Source organism: Vespula vulgaris, chromosome 2 (assembly GCF_905475345.1).
Source record: "Vespula vulgaris chromosome 2, iyVesVulg1.1, whole genome shotgun sequence".
In the NCBI taxonomy this organism is placed as follows: domain Eukaryota; kingdom Metazoa; phylum Arthropoda; class Insecta; order Hymenoptera; family Vespidae; genus Vespula; species Vespula vulgaris.
Genome location: NC_066587.1, coordinates 15785996 through 15806720, shown reverse-complemented (window position 1 = coordinate 15806720; position 20725 = coordinate 15785996). Strand labels below are relative to the sequence as shown.

Genomic DNA, 20725 nt, shown 5'->3' with positions numbered 1-20725 from the left:
TCTCGCAACATTGTACTTTGAAATTTATAGGGTAGAAGAAGAAAAACGATAAAAGAGACCTCTCTCTCTCTTTCTGTTTCTCGCGTACGTGAGCTCTCTGTCTCTCTCATTTTCAAGGATATTTAGTTTTCGCGGTCGAGATTAACACGATGTACGGCCCCCTTTATCTTGACGCGATCCTTCTAAGTCGCCGTGTCGGCGCGTAAGCAACATTATCGCTTTAAACCTTCTCGCGGGTCCCGACTTTATCTTCATGCGCCATTTGCCAGCTTTGAAAAAATGTTTGCCGCTACATTGACCGTACGAAAAAGGGAGAAAGAAACGAAGAGAGAAAGAGAGAGGAAGAAAGAGAAATAAAGAGAGAGAGTGAGAGAGAGAGAGAGAGAGAGAGAGATTATAGATAGGAAAAAAAATGGAGAACGATAAAAGATAAAAGGGCGAACCTTTGATTTATAATTCCGATTATGAAAATTTCTCCCTCGTTTTTACCACCACTACTACCCCCGACCATCGACCATCGACCATCACCATTACCGTCACAACGAAGAACTTCAAAATCGAAGAATGGAGCATGATGAAATTTACGAGAATCGAAAAGAGAGTTCTATCTATCGGAATAATCCCAATGGCAAAAGAATAATCGTCTCTTTCTTTTTCTCTCTCCATTTCTCTCTCTCTCTCTCTCTTTATTTTTCTCTTTTCATGGCAATTAGTCGAAAGTCCGAGGATTTGGTGGCGCAATAGATTATTTAACGGCATACGAAAGAGCCGGCTCGCCTTTCATTCCGTCCCGATTGGTATAAACGTCAGTGAATCGGGACGAGGAACCGAGCGACGCTTTTCCCGAAATAGCAATAATTTTCTCGAGTCGCTTTGGTACTCGACATTATCGGAAACGTCCCATCGCTCATCACCAGGAGCTACGACGACGAGGTGCTTCAGAAGGCCGTCCTAGGGTTCATTCTCGAGATCATAAATCAGTAGGCGCGTTGAGACGATAAATCACGACGTTCCGTGCCGGTGCTCACGGTCCGATTCTCTCCTTTCTATCGTGGACTTGGTACTTCGCGAATCTCACCCTTCTCTCTCTCTCTCTCTCTCTCTCTCTCTCTCTCTCTTCCTTTTATTTTTTCTGTCTTTTTTTTTGTTCATTTTTTTCTTCTTTTTTCTTCTTATATCTTTCTTCTCCCTTTTCTTTCACGGCTCGGTCGTCCGTAGATGCGCGTAACTTTGATTCGCACCGGCGAGTCTAACCATTTGTACGATCGTTTCTGTCCCGGTTAAGGATATCTCTCTAAAGTCGTCGAGGATCGCTTAATTGTTCGTTAAGGGAAAATAGAGAAAGAAAATTCCAAGAGAATGCTCGAACAATTCAGGTGTCTAGGTATTATATGGATGTGGATGTGGATGTGGATGCGGATGTGAACGTGAATGTGTATGTATGTAGCAATTTACGAGCACGAGATCTCGAACGGATATGCAAACCAGAAAATTTACCGTGACAAATTTGCCCATCGAACGCCTGTTCCTGCTCTTTCTCAATCTCTCTATCTTTCTCTTTTCCTTTCTCTCTCTCTCTCTCTCTTTATCTTTGTTCCTCGTTTACGAAAGCCAGAATCGAATGGATGATAGCGCTCTTGGAAACGATTACTCGGACTCTATTGTGACTTCTAATTGGGCCGTGTTTGATGCCGAAGAATTGTTGATACACCCCGCAACGACGTTCGAAGAGGGATGGTTCGAACAGGAAGATTGACGCCACGGAATCCGAGTACCAAGCTACGGATAATGGAAAGAGCGTGAAAGGAGAAAAATAAAGAGAAGAAGAAGAAGGGAGAAGAAGAAGAATGGAAAAGGAAATAAGGAAAGAAAAAGAGTAAAAAGACAAGTAGATATCTCGAAAGCAAGAAAGAGAGAAGTCAAGAAGTCGGTCTTTTCTAAAAAAAAAAAAGAGAGAGAGAGAAAAAAATAGAAATAGAAAGAGAGAGAGAGAGAGAGAGAGAGAGAGATGGATAGGGTGGTAGGGACAGTGGATAGCGAATAGGAGAAGCAAAGTCTCTTCTTTCTTCTTCCTTCTTCTTCTTCTTCTTCTTCTTCTTCTTCTCTCGTCTTTCAGGCACGAGAAGATGCTAAAGTTTGGAAAGCCCGAGGCGACATGGAAGAGATGGTAGGAGAAGAGAATTCTTGTGGAAGGAGTAGCTCCAAGTTCCAAGAGAGAGACGCGGCCAGAGGCCCCGTGAGACGACGAACGGAAAGACGATGGATAGATAGAGGTAAAGGAGAAAGAGGAGAAAGGAAGAAAAAGAGAGAAGAGATAGATAGACGAACAAAGAGAGATAGACAGAAAGAGAGAAAGAGAGAGAGAGAGGGAAACAATGTGCTCAGAGAAAACGAACTACGGTAAGTAGAAAACGAAGACGAAAACGAGAGAGAAGAATAAGAGGAAGAATAAGGATAGAGAGTACGAGCCGATCGAAGGAGAAAGGACGAAAGGTTCGTACAGGATAGTAAAGGACGATAGGATAGTGTAGTAGGAATGAAAGGGATTGAGCGTTCGTGTACGAATACCAACGTATTGCTCGAAAGAGAAGTAAAGAGAGCGAGAGAGAGAGAGAGAGAGAGAGAGAGAGAGAGAGAGAGAGAAAATAAGGGTGAGGGAGAGCTACTTCAAGTTCGAGATATCCCACGAATTCGTTCGTAGAGTCACAATGGAAAGCGCAATACAGATTCCAGTCCGGAGTTCGCTTCGTTCGAGCGACTCTCGACAAACGTACCAACGGACTCGGATTTCAATCCGAGAGAAAGAGAACAAGAGGGGGAGGTAGAAGTAGAGGTAAAGAGAGAGCGAGAGAGAGAGAGAGAGAGACTCTACGAACAAAACGTCGAATACCCCGTGATTTTATTTGCAAATCTACCGGAAGGTTCGTCCGGTTGCAATCAAATTTTCTCTTAACGGCGTTTTCGAGTTAAAATATACGTCGTTCGTAAAACAAAGTCTCGCGAGTACCAGAGAATTGACTCGTTTTGTTATACCTATCTAAATAAATTTCACACTAAGGCGACAACGCGAGAGTAGTATCCTTCGAAACATTATTATCGTATATTTGTAACTCTTACGGTCTAATTCTCTCTCCGTCTCTCTTTTTTGTTGTGCATAACGCTCGCAATTTCCGATCGAAATGCCAGGGTAGAATTTTAGTAGGTCGATCGAGTTTGCTTACGATTACACTCTCGGACATAAATAATTGCTGGTAATTACGGTACCACTAGCGTATCACAGTTTTCCTTTCACCGACCTTCTCCGCGTCCACGTTCGCGGACGAGGCGCGTTCTAAATGCGCGTCTGACTACATTCTATTTCTCTATCTTTCTCTTTCTCTATCCCTCTCTCTGTCTCTCTGTCTCTCTTTCCCTCTCTCTTTACTGTTGCTTCCTGCACGATCTTTCCTTATGACTTGCCCCACATCGACCCCAGCTTCGTTTACTATTAAATTTTCTTTCGATTAAGAATCCTTAGAAAAAAATTCTTTGAAAGAAAAAATAAAAAGAGAAAAAAAAAATAAATAAAAAGAGAAAGAGGGAGAAAAGGAATGAGACTGAGGTATGGAGGTTATGGGGGAAGGAGGTAAGAGGAGAGAAGACAAAAGAAAAAGAAAGAAAAAAGAAACGGAAGAGAAAAAAGAAAAAAGAAGACAAAATGTTCGTCGAACTCGAGAAAAATCCATTCGAATCTTCGGCACGTTCTCGAACCGGCCGAATCCATTTCGAAACGTCACGTACCACGGTCCAACGCGATACACCCAAATTGCATCCTCCTCCATGCGGCAGGCATGGCATATTCCGTGTTCGTCCTTGACATAATTCTTTCGGAAGGCACGAGAAAACGTATAGTCGATACGTCGAACGAAATTTGACTGGTGTAACGAGAAGGAAAAAAGAAAAACAGAAACGAACGAATAAACAAAGAAGAAAGAAAGGAAAGAAGAATAACAAATGACGAAAAGAAAACTGATCGGTTTAGGAAAATACTTATCGTTATCTCTAACGTTCCTGATAAACGTTACGTTACGTTACGTATTACAACATCCCTGACTATTTTCTTTTTTTTTCTTCCTTTTTCTCTTCGCAAAATAGCTAGCAGTTGATAAGCAATGAACGAGCAGCCCTCTCAAAAGCTCGACGTATCCGGCAACTTTGTGCTCGGTTAAATCAAAGCGTATTCCAACCACGCGTATCTCTCTCGTATATCGGAGAACGCTTCGAAGCGTTTCGATGCCATACCGGTGACTCGAGCTATGCCGAACCAACCTCTTTCCTCCTCATCCTCTTCATCCACCATCTTCCTTCTCTCTCTCTCTCTCTCTCTCTCTCTCTCTTTCACTCACTCTCGTCCTTTTTATTTTTATTTCCTCCTTTTTTTACGTTATTCGCCGTAGCTTCGGATCGAAAATTCATGTTACAGAGGACCAAGTAATTCGAGCATTCGAATTCCAGACGCGCAAATATATATATATATATATATATACACACATGCGTACATATATACAGACATACATACATGGAGAAGGTAGGAAGGAAAAAAGGAGAGAAAAAGGGAGGAAGAAATACCTTGGCAAAAGTTCGGGTATGAAAGAGAACAGGGATATATTTCGACAAGGGATACCGAGACGAAAAGAGACGTACGGTAAAGGTGGAAGTTAAAAAGAGGGAGAGAGAGAAAGAGAGAGAGAAGAACGAAGGACCCTCGAGGACGAATGAGGGACCGGACGAAACTGACAGAAGGGTCTGTTCGGATTCTCAAGTGAAAGCAAGAGAGAGAGAGAGAGAGAGAGAGAAAAAGACTAACAAGAAAAAGAGATTCAGAAAGACCTATAGGAAGGAACAGGTTGAAGTTAGGTCACGAGATACTTAAAGACCCCTCCCTCCCTTCTCTCTCCGTCTCTTCTCCTCCTCTCTGTCTCACACCCCCGTTTTATTGAGATTCCTCGAGGCAGGCGCCAGGTTGTTCGCCTCGACCACGTGTTTTTCCTCGATTAAAATTATCTTTCGGAAGTGTGTAGAACCGTGATATCCGGCTTACCTTCTTATCTTCAAACTCGTGTTGTTAATTATTATTAGAGACGACATTTCCAATGAGAGTGGGGCGACGAGCGGCAGAAAGGATACGACCTTTCTCTTTGGTATCGACAAAAGGAAAAGAAGAAGAGAAGAAAAATGAAAAAAAAAAGAGAAAGAAAGAAAAAGAAAAAAAAAAAGAAATCAACAAAAAGACGCGAAAGAGAAAGGGGGATACGATACATGTAAAGGTATTCCTGCAAATTTCGAAGGTTCCAAAAGAGGAACGTCAAGACGGCGTATAAACGATAAGGTAAAAAATTGGGAAGGGAGGGGAAGGAGGCCTCTCTCGTAAATCTAAGTACGAGAAAGAGCACGAGAGATGGAATACATTGACCCGAGAGGAGTCCATGCCGTTCCTAGCCGTACCGTGAGAAAGCGAGAGCAAGAGCAAGAGAGAGAAAGAGAGAGGGAATGAAAGAAAGAGAAAGAGAAGCGCAGTCGCTAGCCTTCTCATTATCAGCGAGGTCGGGCAAGACGTTTTGCAGTAATCCAGAGGAGAGTTCGAGTCGTGACAACGGAGAAATATGTAGCCAAGGTGGTACGAAGTGTAAGGAAAGAGGTACGCGAGCATCATGCAACGGAGTAAAAGAGAGAGGGAGTAAAAGAGAGAAAGAGAGAGAAGGAAGGAGAGAAGAGGACGACGGATTCGAAAGGACTGCCGGCACTGAGAGAGAAAGGGGACCAAGAAGAGGATCGCGGAGGTTGAGAGACCCCTCCCACCCTCCTTGATATAAACCGAGGACATCACGGGCCCCGTGGGACTGCCGAGCCACACAGCTTCGCTCGTCCTTTCTCTCTCTCTCTCTCTCTTTCTCTTTCTTTCTTTCTTTCTCTCTCTCTCACGGATACGAAAGCGAGAATCTAGGACTCTCTCTTTCTCTCTCTCTGTCTCTCTTTCTTTCTCTTTCCCGTCGTCGTCGCCGTCGCCGTCGTCGCCGTAGTCGTCGTCGTAGTGCACGCGCGTCTTTGTGCAACGTAAAACCGTGTATGTACCTGTACACCTCGAAGAGAAGGCACGTCAACCTCCCTCCATCGTACTCGTCCGAGTCGTGCCCGAGCTCGATTCTTTCCTCCTCTTCCTCGTGCAATGATCTTTCTTTTTCTTTTTACCTCTCTCCCACTCTTTACTCTCTACCTCTCTCCCCCACTATATATGTCTCTTTCTTTCTCTTATAAAAGTCGTTGCATCATCGAACGAGGCACACGATCCTTCCTTCTACAGGCCGGTCCGATCGTGGAAGCCGGTGCATCGCGATGCAACTCTACGTATCTACCGATATATGTACATTACACCGCAACCTGTTTCCGATTGTTCCGACGTGTATGTTATTTATTGTCACTCTTGTTTAGATTTTTGACGATGTCGAATGACTATATATATATATATATATACATATATATATTTACTTATTTATTTATTTATATATATATACATATATATTTATAAGAAAAGTTTGCGCCGTGAGGACTCCGAAGGAAGAACAAAAATTCTTTAACGCTTAAAGCGGAAGAAAGTTAAGATCAATTTTTAAAGATGAACGACGATAGGAGGATGAACGGAGAAAGGAGAGGATAGTATTATATCTACCGAATCGTAAAAGCATGGAGGGAAAAACGAGAAGAGAATTCAACTAAAAGCTCCACGGCAAAAGCAACCAGGGTCTCATTAACAAGTATAAAACCGAATGCTACTTTTTCCATGCATAACTAAGCGCATCTCTGGAGCGCGTTAACCGTTACAACGCCGGAAATGCATTCGCCGAATTCGTTCCTTCATTCTCCTTTCACAATTGTTTGCTTTTATTATTGCGTTCCGAATAAAGCAAGACGAGAGACGTGCCAACACCGACATAAAAGTGGGTGGGGCTCCCCTAGGCGAGCTTCCTCGACGTTGAAAATATTTTCTAATTTCGCTTCGACCCCCCATCCCCTATTCCACACCCACACCCGCCACCCTTTTTTCCTCGTTCTTTTCCTTCCTCTTCGACCGACCTATCCTCTCTCTCTCTCTCTCTCTCTCTCTCTCTCTATCTATCTATCTATCTATCTCTCTTTCTCTTTATCTCTCTTTCTCTCTCTCTCTCTCTCTCTCTCTTTCGTGTCTCGATTATTACGATTTACGCGAACGCTCAGAAACTTTCGACCCGCTTTACCATTTTTTCGAAAAATCGTACCTAGATACATACGTTCAAAGAATCATCCTATCAGCGGAGGCAACCCGTCGTTTTATATCCATCCCTACTCTCATTTATTTCCTCATAAATAGTAAATTTCGCCCGAGAAAATTTCTTATAAGAGAAAATGAAAGAAAGAGAGAGAGAGAGAGAGAGAGAGAGAGAGAGAGAGAGAGAGAAACGGATATCCTAGAAAATAGACGTAATCGTTAATCATAAAACTTTAAGCTTACATTTCTTTCTATGATTCACTTCGTATATAGATAATAAAATTGATAATGTAAAACCAAAATGTAGAGAAATTCGAGAATTTGAAGTATTTGATAAAGTACGAAAGATTCGTTTCGAAATGCGCGTTTCGGAAACAGATGAAGCTATCAAGACAATTAAACCCTCGCGTCATATCGTCCGAGTAAGAAAAAAAAACAAATAAAAAACAAGAAACAAAATAAAAGTAGAGAAAAAAGGAACAAAGAGAGAAAAAAGAAAAAAGGGGAAAAAAAGTAAACGAGATGCTCCATCCAGAGAAGAAGAGGAGTCCAGAACGTCCACTAGGGGTAACCCTCCGAACAAATACATCGTGTAATCCGACGAGCACTCCCTGTTATTTCAGGTACCTTCTCTCCTCTCCCCCTTTCGTTTCGACCCCAAACGACCCTGTTCGCATTTTCCCTCGTCGATCGGATTATCGTAGGCACTATTTCAAAAGGGTTTTCGCGAGTCGACCGAGAATGTGAGAAAAAGAGTAAGAGGGAGGGAGAAAGAAAAAGAGAGGGAGAAGGTAAAGCAGTGATTTAAGAGTTTTTATTGGTCGAGAACGTCGTAGGGGGTTGTTCTCAATGAAGTAACCACGCTTTTCGCGTTTTCGTACTTTCCACTCGAGCGTGAACCGAATTCATTAGGGTTTTTTCTTATTTCTTTCTTTCTCTCTCTTCTTTTCTTTCTTTTTTTTTCTTTCTTTATATTTCTCTTGATTTTCTACCCTTCCCACAAGGTGTCTTCCTCCTTCCTTTAACTCGATCCAAAAAAGGAAGGAAAGGCAACCGAAGCCGACCTCGTTCACCTCCTTTTCCAGCACCTCCCACGCGTGCTTCCATCCATCTCGGTCCCCTCTCCGTTCGCTTCCACCTCCACCATCAACTCCACCACCACCTTCATCTTCACCATCCAACCAGCACCACCTCAAACAGCCGGTACGCGGTGTCCATCCTTTTCCTCGTATTCTGGAAGCGAAATTGCCCACGGTAGCTCTCCGACGGAAGGCCGAACTATAGACTTTTTGAGGTTAACCGCATCGCCAGTACGGCTTTTAATGGCCGGAGCCACGAAAGCTGGCTCGTATTTTAAGGCCGCTCATCGCGCGCGCGCCTGTATATATCCTTCTCTTTACCACCATCACCCCCGCTCAGGTATGTATCTATATCTATCTATCTACCAACGAACGAACGAACGAACGAACGAATGAACGAACGAACGAACGAACCAAACCAACCAACCAACCAACCAACCAACCAACCTACCAACCAACCAACGGCAAGCTAAAATTCTTTCACATCGTCGATTAACTTTAAAACCGGAGTTACCGCGTTACCGCTAACGAAGCCGCGTAATTATGAATTCCCTTCGAATGGTATGTCTCTTATTCTTTTTCACTAATTTCCAACATACGTGTATACAGAATTCTATCAACGAATGAAGCTATCGTTCGTCACATGAAATCTAGTGATTTTTTCCTTTTCTTTTCTTTTCTTTTCCCTTCTCGAAAAACACCGATAACACCGAATCAATTTTCTTCGTTCTGTTTTCTCGAATGAGACAGGTTCTTGTCAAAAATTCACCTAACTTTTGCTAATTCTGTAAGAGAGATGACACGCGATCTCCAAAATCTTAAATGATAACAAGCATCAAGTGGCATATCGTTCGAAAGATCTTTTAATTATCTTTACGGTGATGTTATTTTCTTTTTTATTTTTTTAAAGAGACTACAGTTCCCGAGAATACACGTTTCGGAGTTTCAGGTTGTAAACAACTTCTAATTTATTTAATGTTCAAAATGTGTATCGTTGACCTCCATGCAGTAATTAAGTCTTTGCTAGGTATATCACGTATACACACACATTCCTTTTTCATTTAATCGTGTAAAAATATGAACTTTATCCATGATAATTCTTTACTCTAGGGTAGATACGAACTTTCCTCTCTCGCTCTCTCTCTCTCTCTCTCTCTCTCTCTCTTAAGAGAAAGAGAAAGAGAGAGAGAGAGAGAAAGAAAAGAATCGATTCTCCTCGTAGAAAATACCTTCCACGTTCGTTTTATGGACTCGAAGTAAGCAGAGAGGCTTTTACTAGTTTCTCTATAAATGGAATCGAGATCTCGATTCGAACGATCACGCTGCTACTTCGTATATGTATACTTCTTTGGTTCGATTTTAGCATCACTCACTCACTCACTCATTCGTTCTCTCTCTCTCTCTCTCTTTCTCTCTACCTTTCTCTCTTGTCTTGGTTTTTCTTCTTCATCTTCTTTTTCCTTATCTTCTTCCTCGAAAAAGAGAGAGTACAACCGATGCAAATACGATGATGATTTTTATTTGACGGAAATGATCACGGTACGATTAAAGAGACCGTGTCGTTGATCGATCATCCGTGGTTTGAACATCGAACTTGTATTTTCTTTTCTTTTCTTTTTTTTCTTTTTCTTCAATTTTTATTCGTGACCAGTCGAACCTTTTCGTTTCTTATAGAAAAGAATTCTCTTTGGAATACCACAAGTATCATCTGGTATACAATCATCGCTACGCTACGGTTAGGATGTTTCAACTTCGAAATGAAATTACGATTCGAAATTGAAAGGCGAACGAAGAAAGACACTAACTTTAATGTACGCTTTTTGTTTTACTACTCGCGTAATAAATGAAACGTTATACGGAAAGGAAACCTTTCGAAGGAGACGATGCTTTTAAAGGGAATCGATTAAAAGCATTCTCACGGAAGAAATCATTTCGCGTTTCGAGTATCACTGATAAAATCGGTTGTATCCGTAAGAGAAGAAGGATGATTTAATGGAACTTAGATTTAACTGAGAACAACCATTTCGTTTCTTCTTTAGAGTAGTAGTATCTAGAACGAATTAAGACTTAATGCTCGGACGTTTCTTTTTTTTTTTTTTTTGATCCTCATCGAAGTATAATGAAAACGTATGATGACAGAACAAGCTTCGTGTTTACGTAAAACGTAACGAATGAGATGAAGAAAAAATAAGAATAAATGGAACAAGATGATCGTCGACACAACTCGTTTTACTGTTGGTTCGAGTCTTCCTTTCGAAATGGACAGAAATCAGGTGTTTATTGAAAAACAATGTAACGATACTCGACGATCACGGAACGACGAAAAAAGAAGAGAAATAGAGAAGGAAAAGAGGAGAGAGAGAGAGGGGGGGGGGAAATAAATTTAAACGGAAAAATTTCGTATTCGCGCCTCGACGTTGAACGAGTTCGCTCAGTCCTTAACGATTTAACGATTTAACGAGTATTTACGGTCGTTCGATATACACGTACTTACTACACACATACGTATATATACTTACGTATGTATGTGTCTATATATATATATACTCACACGTCGAGTATGTTTATATACGTGCTATCTTTCTCTTTCTCTCTTGCTATCATGCCGGTAAACACGAGCTCGAATCAAATATTACGCGCGCGGAAAACTAGCCGTCGAATACGGCCAAAGTTCCTTTGAACTGTGCCGCTCATCAACGTCAACTAATTTATATCTCCGATACGGTCGGAGTTCTCACCGACGTTTTCATAGAATTTGTCGACGGGTATAGTAGTAGTTGTCCCATGACGACGTAGTTTAGATCTTACAGATTTTCCTCGAGTTCGATATTTTTTTTCTTTCTTTCTCCTTCTCTCTTTTTTATTTTTCTTCTTTTTTTCCATCATCGACCAAACCAATCCAAAGCTTTGCCGATCGTGATAGAAACAATTTTCATCCATGCTCGGTGATACGTTATACGTTAATTAATTAATCGAACGAACTTTCACATCCAACGAAAAGAAATATTAATCGAAATAATTTTTTAAACGATTTGATCACACAGCACACGCACGTATACAAAGGAAGATAGATAAATTGCATTCAAGGATAACATAAAAATATTATTGAACGTTATACCCTTCGTCTTCTTTGTCTCTGTCTCTCTTTCTCTCTTCCTCTATCCATCTCTATCTTTAATACGCATTCTGACGTCAAATTGGGTGGTGAAAGAGTGCAATTATCGCGATGTATATTTCCGGATGACCGGCCGAGATAATGGGGGCTGCGCTTAAGGACTATAAAGTTCGATATCGGCAACGATCGGCGCGTGATCGAGTATAACGTACAATTTTCTCTTACCTGAGAGAAAGAGAAGAAGAGATAGGAGGAGAAAGAGAGAAAGAGAAAGAGAGGAAGAAATAGAAAGAGAGAGAGAAAATATATACAGTAAGAGCTCGTTCACACGACACTGAATCGGTTTTTTTTTCTAACTGGTTATTTTACCGTCTTTTACAGTGACCCATATGTTTTATAATATATACATGTTCACACGGTACTGCCGTCAACCGTATACGGTAAAATCATGGATTCGACAATTTTGGACGTAGAAACCGCATGCGGCGATTCGGTAAAAAAAAAAAATAAATAAAAAACAGTGAATCGATCACGAGTGGTGTATACATGCATACATACGTACAACATATATATATACACACATGCATACGTATATCGTAATGATGGCGTTCAGACGATTCCATTTATTTTATCGATAGACGCAACATCGATCCTGGGCCATTTGAATTGGGCCGATCTGAACCGATCCAGACCAATATTCAATTATTCGATCAAACAAAATAAATTCAAAAATAAGAAAGAAGATTGTGTGGATGTGGTCGAAAAATCAAGCAACATCTGTATACGTTTACAGTATTACAACGATTCCGTAAACGGTCGAAACTAGTCTATTTTGTGTGAAACACACAGTAATAACGGATAAAAAAATTTGAATGAGAACTCGCGTAAAATCTCTCTTTCGGCATTTCGTTTTCTTTTCTTTTTTTTCTTTTTTTTCTGTTCTTTTCTCGTTTTTTTTTTTTTTTTTGGAGGATGGGTATTTTTTTGCTCATCCCACCCCCTCCTTACTCTCGGAAAGAACTAACCCTTTGAGACTCGACTACGATCGCAGTAAACAAACGGAACGTAATCCGAGCCGGTGTTTCGGCACGAGCACACCGTGTACGAAGTCCCGCCTTTAGTTCGGTTCTCAACAACAAAACGGCACGAAAATGCCGGACGCTCGAGAACAAAGGCACACGCCGCGAACAAAACGCGTCTCTTTCGAGGAAGACCGTTTATTTATTTCTTTTTCTGTGTACTCTTTCGAGAGACGAGGAAGGAAGCGGATATGCCAACACCGAGAAACGTCTCTATGGTACATTAGAGAAGTTCCACTTCGATTCCGTGTCTCTAAATCGCTCGAGAATTCTTTTTCTTTATACATACGTATTTGGAGCTACGCGTGTAAATCTTATGGCAATTTTCTATCAAAAATGTTTTAATAAATATATCTTGTAAGAAAAGAAAAAGAAAGAAAGAAAGCAGGAATCGTAAAAGAAATTTACATACTTTTGTGATATCTCAGCATTCTAAAGTATAGATAATAATTTTGCTTTAGATATTGAAATAAAATAAGAGACTATAATTATGACGTAATTATTTCGTTTTCAATGACGACGATATATTTAATGAGAAAAACATTTAACGATTTAAAAAAGGAAAAGAGATATTTATTTTTTTTTTTACCGATAGTCGTGGTTTTTGTTTTATGTGTTATTTTATTTTTAAATAAACATCCAAGCAAAAGTATTCTTTATTTCGTTTTACACATCAACCGGCGAATACAGTCGTGTGTCTTGGTTAAAGTAAGGCAAGTGAGAGAACAGGATGAATTCCACAAGTGTTTTCGCCGAAAACTCGGATATAAACGTTTGACCCACACCGAATGAACTACTTTACGGAACGGCAAGGCGACTTACTTGCTCGTTCTTTTCTTCGTCCACTCTTACGATCTTTACTTCGGTTACATTTAAATAACCGTTCGAAAAATTAACGATTATACTTGCTCCCTTAAAATTAACTTCCGACTAAAATCCTTTCATTTATATCCCTTCAATTAAAGTTTCTTATCTAATCTTGAAAAGTTCTTACGCCTTAAAATTATCAATAAATCGAGCTAGACTTTTTTAAATCTTGTAACGAGTAGGGCGAGACAAGAGAAGAATAAAAGAAATTTAGATTTTTTTTTAAGAAAGAACGTTAAAATAAAAAAAAATGTATATTACTTAATTACTACTTAATATATATATATATATATCAGATATATAAAAATTAAATATATATATAAACATATATATGGAAAGAGAGATAGAGAGAGAAAGAAAAACAAATCATCTCTCGTTACCGTCTTCGTGTCGATGCTACGACGATTTTTACAACACGAAGAAGTTAAAAAAAGAATATGAAGAAGAAGAAGAAGAAAGAGAATAAAAAGAACGTAAAAAATTCGACTTACCCAAAAGGACGGCGTGGTAGTTCTCACGAAGCAAGGAAGATGAGGAACACTTGGAAGGAACTCGATAGAGTTGCAGGCTTTTCTTGCTTCGCGTTAAACGCGAAGGGAAGGAGAGTCGGTGCGGTTTGGGGGGGCAAATTCAGTCTCGCACGCCCCCCCAATCTTGAGTTTCGATCCACCGGAAGCTCTATGCCACCCCTTCGTCACGACGACACGACAACGACGACGAAGATGACGACAACAATGACGACGAAGACGAAGACAAAGACGAAGACGAAGACAACGACGACACGATGACGATGACGATGACAAGGACAAAGACGTCACAACAAGCACACACACACCCACTCGACTTTTTATTACACTCTTCTTTTCTAATCAAATTGTTTTCTCTCTCTTTTTCTCTTTCTCTTTTCGTCCTTATCTATCTCTAATATCTTCTCTCCTTTTTCTCTTCACTTTTGCATTAAATCGAATCTACGAACTTGATCAAAATCGAAGGAAGAGAACAGCTGATCGATCGAATCAGTACCGAAAATCTTTATAAACGATCATTTTTCAAAAATCGATCGTCTAATTCTGCTGGCATCACGTTAACGTAAATTCTCTTCTATCGCAGTAGCCAAGGAGGATCTTCGAAGGACAACGGCTTTAACCTCCTCGACTTGACCTTTCTATCCTTCTCTTCTCGGGGGTCACGGCTTCTCCTTTCCGTCTTTTGCTTTTCTTTATTTTTCTTCCTCCTTCTCCTCTTCCTTTTCTTCTTCTGCTTCTTCTTCTTTCTTCGTCTCACCAAAGCAAGTACACACGCGACACGACGACTATCTATCTAATCTATCTACCTATCTACCTATCCTATCTATCTATCTATCTATCTATCTATCTATCTATCTAACTATCTATCTATCTAACTACCCTATCTAGCTATCTATCTAACTATATCGTTCCGAGTCGCGCGAGCGAACCGTTCAAACGCGCAAAAGCATAGCGAACCTTCTTCAATTCCTCCACGTTTCTTCTTTTCTCTTCGTCGAGAAAGAGATCGAGAAAAGAAGAGGAACAGTGTCGCTTTACCAATGATGCTGCGATCTTCTATCTTCTACCTTCTCGCCGGATTCTCCTTGTTTTTTTTTTTTTTCGTACCTGTAAACCAATTGAGTTATATCATTATACATTCTTTAAACATTTAACGAGAATGATTATCATTGAAATACGGAATGGACCAAAAGTTTCTCGACGATCATAAAGATCGATTACTCTTGTTCGAGACTTCTCAGGCAATATTTTTTAATTCTGTAATTACAATCCTAGATTGTGAAATATAGTTACGTGACTTATATATATATATATATATATATATATATATATATATATATATATATATATAAGGAGAAGAAACAGAATAAAGAAAAAAATAATAATTTCTTTTTTTAAGCTAAACTACAAGCTACGTCTGTAATTATACAAACTGAAAAAGATATTGGCATAAAACGTCAGGAAAGAAAGAGTATGCAATTGATTTGTACAATTACTACCAGGAAACTTTTCCTGTATCAATCTACATCACTTCGTACAAATTAAATAATATTATTCATTATATCCATTTAAATGCAAAGATATGAAGTTACTCGTATCACTTTAGGGATTGATTTCATCCCTTTGAGAGCGATCGAGGCCATATAAAATATATGTATCATTATTCACATTCTCTACTACGATATAATCTCACAAAGCTCCGTTCAAATTAATGATTTTGGGTTTCCCTATGGCTGTAACGAGGCGAATAATCGAGTCGATTAATTAATATTATCAATCCTACGTCGTTAATCGGTAAGATTTTCATCGACAAAAAAAAATAGTTCTATTGTCGTCGAGAAAAAAAATGTCAATTGTTAAAAAGTAATTTATTTCGATAAAATACGTATCGAATTTTTTTTTTTAATGACGATATCGAGAAATCGTTTCGACCTCGATAGATCTATTTCTATCTCTGTTTCTATCTCTAACTTTCCCTCTCTCTCTCTTTCTCTTTCTCTCTCGTCCTCGCAACCTTGTCCTTTCACACACCTTTTCGATCCGAACGTCGATAGAAATACCGATATGAACGTGATATGTGTCTCTCTGTGTGTGTGTACATATGCGCGCGCACACACACACACACACACAGCTTTTCTCTTTTATCTTAGAAGCTCCCTTTCTCCTTCGCAAGTCACTCCTTACTCTAGCGGTCACCCACGCTTCATACGAGATTTCTCGACGTGTTCCAAGTTATTTCGATCACGATTGCATCTCATTAGCATTGGTAATAGAAATTCGCGCGTGAGCTCGCTCGATCTTTCTCTCTTTTCTTTCTCTCTTTTTTTATCTTTTTTTCTTTTTTACCATCTCGTTGAATATACACGCAATTGCGATGTTCTTGCGGACGACGTCGTATTACAAAGTTTAATAAGATATTTGTCAAACTTTGTTATTTTTCTTTTTTTAATTCTCTTACTATAACATACGAAAAGAGTTTGTAATAAAAAAGAAAAGAAAAGGGGAAAAAAAAATTAAGTAAAAGATGTTTCATATAAATCAATCGTACAAAACCGTTTTATCAATATTTTTCGATTAACGAATACTATATCGCGCGTACTTATCGATCGATCGAATCTCACTTTGTCGAAAGAAAAAACGAATAGAAAACAAAAAAGAAAAATGGAACACGCGATATCGAAATCGAGACAACGAAGATGAAAATCGCGAAATTAAAACGAACGTGTACTCCGACTTTCTCGTCGGACGAAAGGAATAGCACCGGCAAATTCGAAATTGCATTCGGTGATAACGATCGCGTTTCGTTTTCGAAACGCTTACCGCGAACGCGACGATCCCAACTACGAGATGTCGTCGAGTGCTCGTAAAACGAGATCTCGTTCGTTTGCTGCTCTAACAAAATACGTTGCTCTTTTTCAGGAAAAAAAAAGGGAAAAAAGGAAAAAAAAAGAAAAAAAAATAAAACAAGGGGATAAAAGGAAAAAAAAAGGAAAAACAAGAAAGAAACAAAAAGCAGAATAGTTTCCAAAGCCATCGACGCGCGATCGTTCCTAATCGTTTCGGTCGCTTCGAGCATCGCGTTTCGCTCCAACAAACGACGATTACGAGCGCCATAAAGTTCGACGTACGAATCGTTCGTTCCGATCGAATCGTTGCAAAAGTGATCGCAACGATCAGCTGTCCGAACGTTTATCTGACGTAGAAAATATATAATTCTCATAATCATATTATATATAATAAAAGTAATAGAAAAAAATATATATATACGTATACACATACGTATATGTATGTGTATAAGAAACGCGCACGCACAGGTGCGATATGATAGAACTTTGAATAATACAATATACTTTGCTAATTATAAATTAATCGGATCAATTAACGTCATAAAAAAATATTTAGAATATATACACGATTTTCCTGGTAATTCGTTTAACATTAAAACGATAATATTAATAACGATAAACGTACATATTTACGTATATTATTTAATTTTTCCAAATTAAAACAAACGACACATTTACATACATACATACATGCATATATATGTATATCCATTTCCAAAGATTGAATAATGTAAACGAAAATTAAAAGGATAGTCGAGAACGAGTGAATTGGGATGTGCGAGAGAGGATCGCATTCCATAGATTTGCCGATTCGAATTCGGCGCCTTTTCTCACCCCTAAAGCTTCAGCGTAGGATAAGAGAGGGGGCGCGAAGAGCGAGGGTGGAGAAAGGGTCGCGAGGCTCGCGCGACATCGAGGTTAGGGGCGGCGAACCCTCTCTCTCTCTCTCCTTCTCACTCACTAACTCACTCACTCACTCACTCACTCTCTCTTTCTCTCTGTCTCTCTCTATCTCTCTCTATCTTTCTCTCTCTCTCTCTCTCATTCACTCTCTCTTTTTGATTCACGCTTACCGGCTGGGCTCGTTCCTCTTCGTTTGTTGTGTTCTGTCCTATCTTCTTTGACGAAAGAAAAGAAAGAAAAGGAAAGTTTGGTGTTATCCGGTGGCTAAGTCCGGTAGCAGGGCGCTCCGATCCGTCGTCGGCACCGCATGCCCGGCTCTCGCGCTCTCCTCGCCGCCTCGAACGCTAAAATGGCGATCGAAGTGACAGCTTTGGCCCCGCCGCCCCCTACTCCTCTGCCGACTAACAGAGCAGAGCTCTCGCGCGCCTTCCTTGGCCGCCCCTGTGCTTTCTTCGACGCGTGCTTACGCACGCCGGTTCTCTCTTCTATCTGTCTTTCTTTCACTCTAATATTATCTATCTCTCTCTCCTTCTCTCTCTTTCTGTATATCTCTATCTTTATCTCTATTTATTCCTATCTCTCTGTCACTTTTGACACTCTCTATATGTTCGTCAAATTTATCATCAATTTTCACATTCTCATAAATTCACTTTCCCTCTTTTTCTCTCCTATTTCTCTCCTCTCTCTCTCTCTCTCTCTCTCTCTTTCTTTCTCTCTATATATATGTATATATCTTTCTCTCTCTCTCTATCTCTCTCTCTCTCTCTTGTCCTCGACAAAGACCTTCACCCTCCTTCTTCCACTTCCTCTTCCTCTTCTTCTTCTTCTTTTACTTCTTCTTCTTCTTCTTCTCGTTTTTCCTCCGAGAAGAAGAATATACGATACGTCGCGATAATTTGACTAGCGACCAAGAGGAGGACACGCGCGCCGAGAGAGAGGACAGCCGCGAGAGAACGATAAGAAGGCGTGTCGCTAGACGACGGACGAACCGAAAGTCTTCGAAACGGCGACGACGTCTCGTTTCCTCCGTGGGATGGCGGCTCCGATCTCTCTCTCTCTCTCTCTCTCTCTCTGTCCCGGACGACGCCTACACCAGCACCGCGCGCGTACCACACCACCACCACCACCACCACCACCACCACACCACCTACGATAAAAGAGACAGAGCACCGTGCTTGCCCGGACTCACGGGACTCGACTGGGCTCCGCCAGGCCGCGATACCCTCGTTCCCGTTCCCCTCTCTTCTTCTCTCACTCTCTTTCACTCACAACCTCCCTCGCACTCTCTCCTTCTCTCTTTCCTTCTCTCTCTCTCTCTCTCTCTCTTTCTCTCTCTCTCTCTCTTTCTCGCGCACACGCACCAGCGAAGCGCCACCGGCGCGACGCGGCTACCCTCGCGCCGAACATATCTACTAACCGTTTCGACACCTTTCGCCCAACCCCGGCACACGATGTTACTGTCTTCTCTAATGACGTTGTACCTTGCCCCTCCAACCTCTCACGCCCGCTATCTAACCAATCGCGTGCGCTCCCGCTCAGGCACGTAACTGGTATCCTTCTGTTCCCCAATCGGTATATTGCAATTTTTTAATACCTACGTAATATTCTTTTTCTTTTTACACTTCATTATGGAAAGAATCTACTGTAATACTTCGAAAGGAATTGTTTCAAGTAATATTTCGAAGGTATTTACTATTGTTCGGAAGGAAAAAATGTTTGTTATTTATTCGCAATATTGAAAATATTTCGAGGTTAATCTCGCAGATAAATTTGCGTGTGAATGTTTTTCGAATTGGAATGTTATTCGCCTGGATGAGTTAAAAATCGGTCACCCTATACATCGAGAAACGTGACAGACACGATCCTGATGACTACGATGAGCACGCGTTACTACCGGGTGTAAGCGACCGAAAAACTTTAATGATCCGCCTTTCATATGGTTCCACTCGTCGCGCTTTTCGAGCTTGCCTGAATCGATTGGAGCATCGTTTATTTATTCGTATAGTCGGAAATAAATTCATGCGGAAAGCAGCCTCGACTTTTCGCGATAAAACGACAGAGATTTGAAGTGGAATCAAATTTTTCTCTTTGAGATCGTTTCGAGTGAATTAAAAAAAAAAAAAAAAAAAAAAGAAAGAAAAAAGAAAAGCGAAGGAAATCAAAAAAGAAAGAAAAAAAAATTAAAAGACTCGAGATCAGAAGGAAGGCCCAATATGGTCGACGGGTTCCTTTTGGCGGGAAAATGTTGATTCATTCGTTCGTAAAATACACGAAGCGTTTGGATACTTACCTAAATCAAAAGAAAACAAAAAAGGAAAATGAAAACTGATCGTGAAGAGGCTAGAGGTGCGTTGGAAGAAAAATTTGTGGTTGGTCCCACGCCCGGTAAAGGTGGAGACCTACGTGAAAGAGCAAGGATTGAAAGGAAGGAGAAGAAGGGAATGACGTAGGGGTCCCACGGGGCCTTCCTTAACGGCCCTACTCGACGTCGCGGGAGTCCTAGAGCGGGTGTACGCACGCGTTCGAGGAGCCGCAATTAACCTGAGGACCTCGATCGTTAGAATTTCTTGGCGGTGTCGGAAGGTGAATCTTCTTTTTCTTCTTCTTCTTCTTCTTCTTTTCTTTTTTTTCTTTTTTTTCTTTTTTTTTTCCTTTTTTTCTACATCCTTCACCACCATCTTCTCTTCTCTTACTGCTACCACCGGTGCACGAGCACGAAGAAAATCCTTCAACGGTGTATAATCGGAACGTTTAAACGCGCCGCGGACTCTTGGAATTTCCTCGCGTTGAGAACAGCCGTCCTTATATAAAAGCATCTACTTTACAGAGGTAGGAAGAACACGTAGGTCGTACTAAAAAGGTGAACGCGTTAAGACGGAAGTTATGCCTCGACGATGTCGCACCTGAACGATGAATGGTGATTACATTCGTGATACCTAATAAATAAGATCCTAGATTAGAAATTTGCGTTTCTCTTGACATCGATGACACAAAATTACTTTCTTTGATATTAGTCACGCTTTTCAG

At 40.6% G+C, this 20725-nt stretch overlaps 1 long non-coding RNA gene across 1 annotated transcript; it reads right to left on the bottom strand.

Annotated features, from left to right (window-relative positions):
* Window positions 1–13910: 13910 nt before the first annotated feature.
* Window positions 13911–19137, bottom strand: LOC127061892 (uncharacterized). The gene is made up of 2 exons (XR_007780992.1): window positions 17869–19137; window positions 13911–15056 (listed from the first exon to the last, which is right to left on the bottom strand). It is a non-coding gene; the product is annotated as an uncharacterized LOC127061892 (long non-coding RNA).
* Window positions 19138–20725: the final 1588 nt, after the last annotated feature.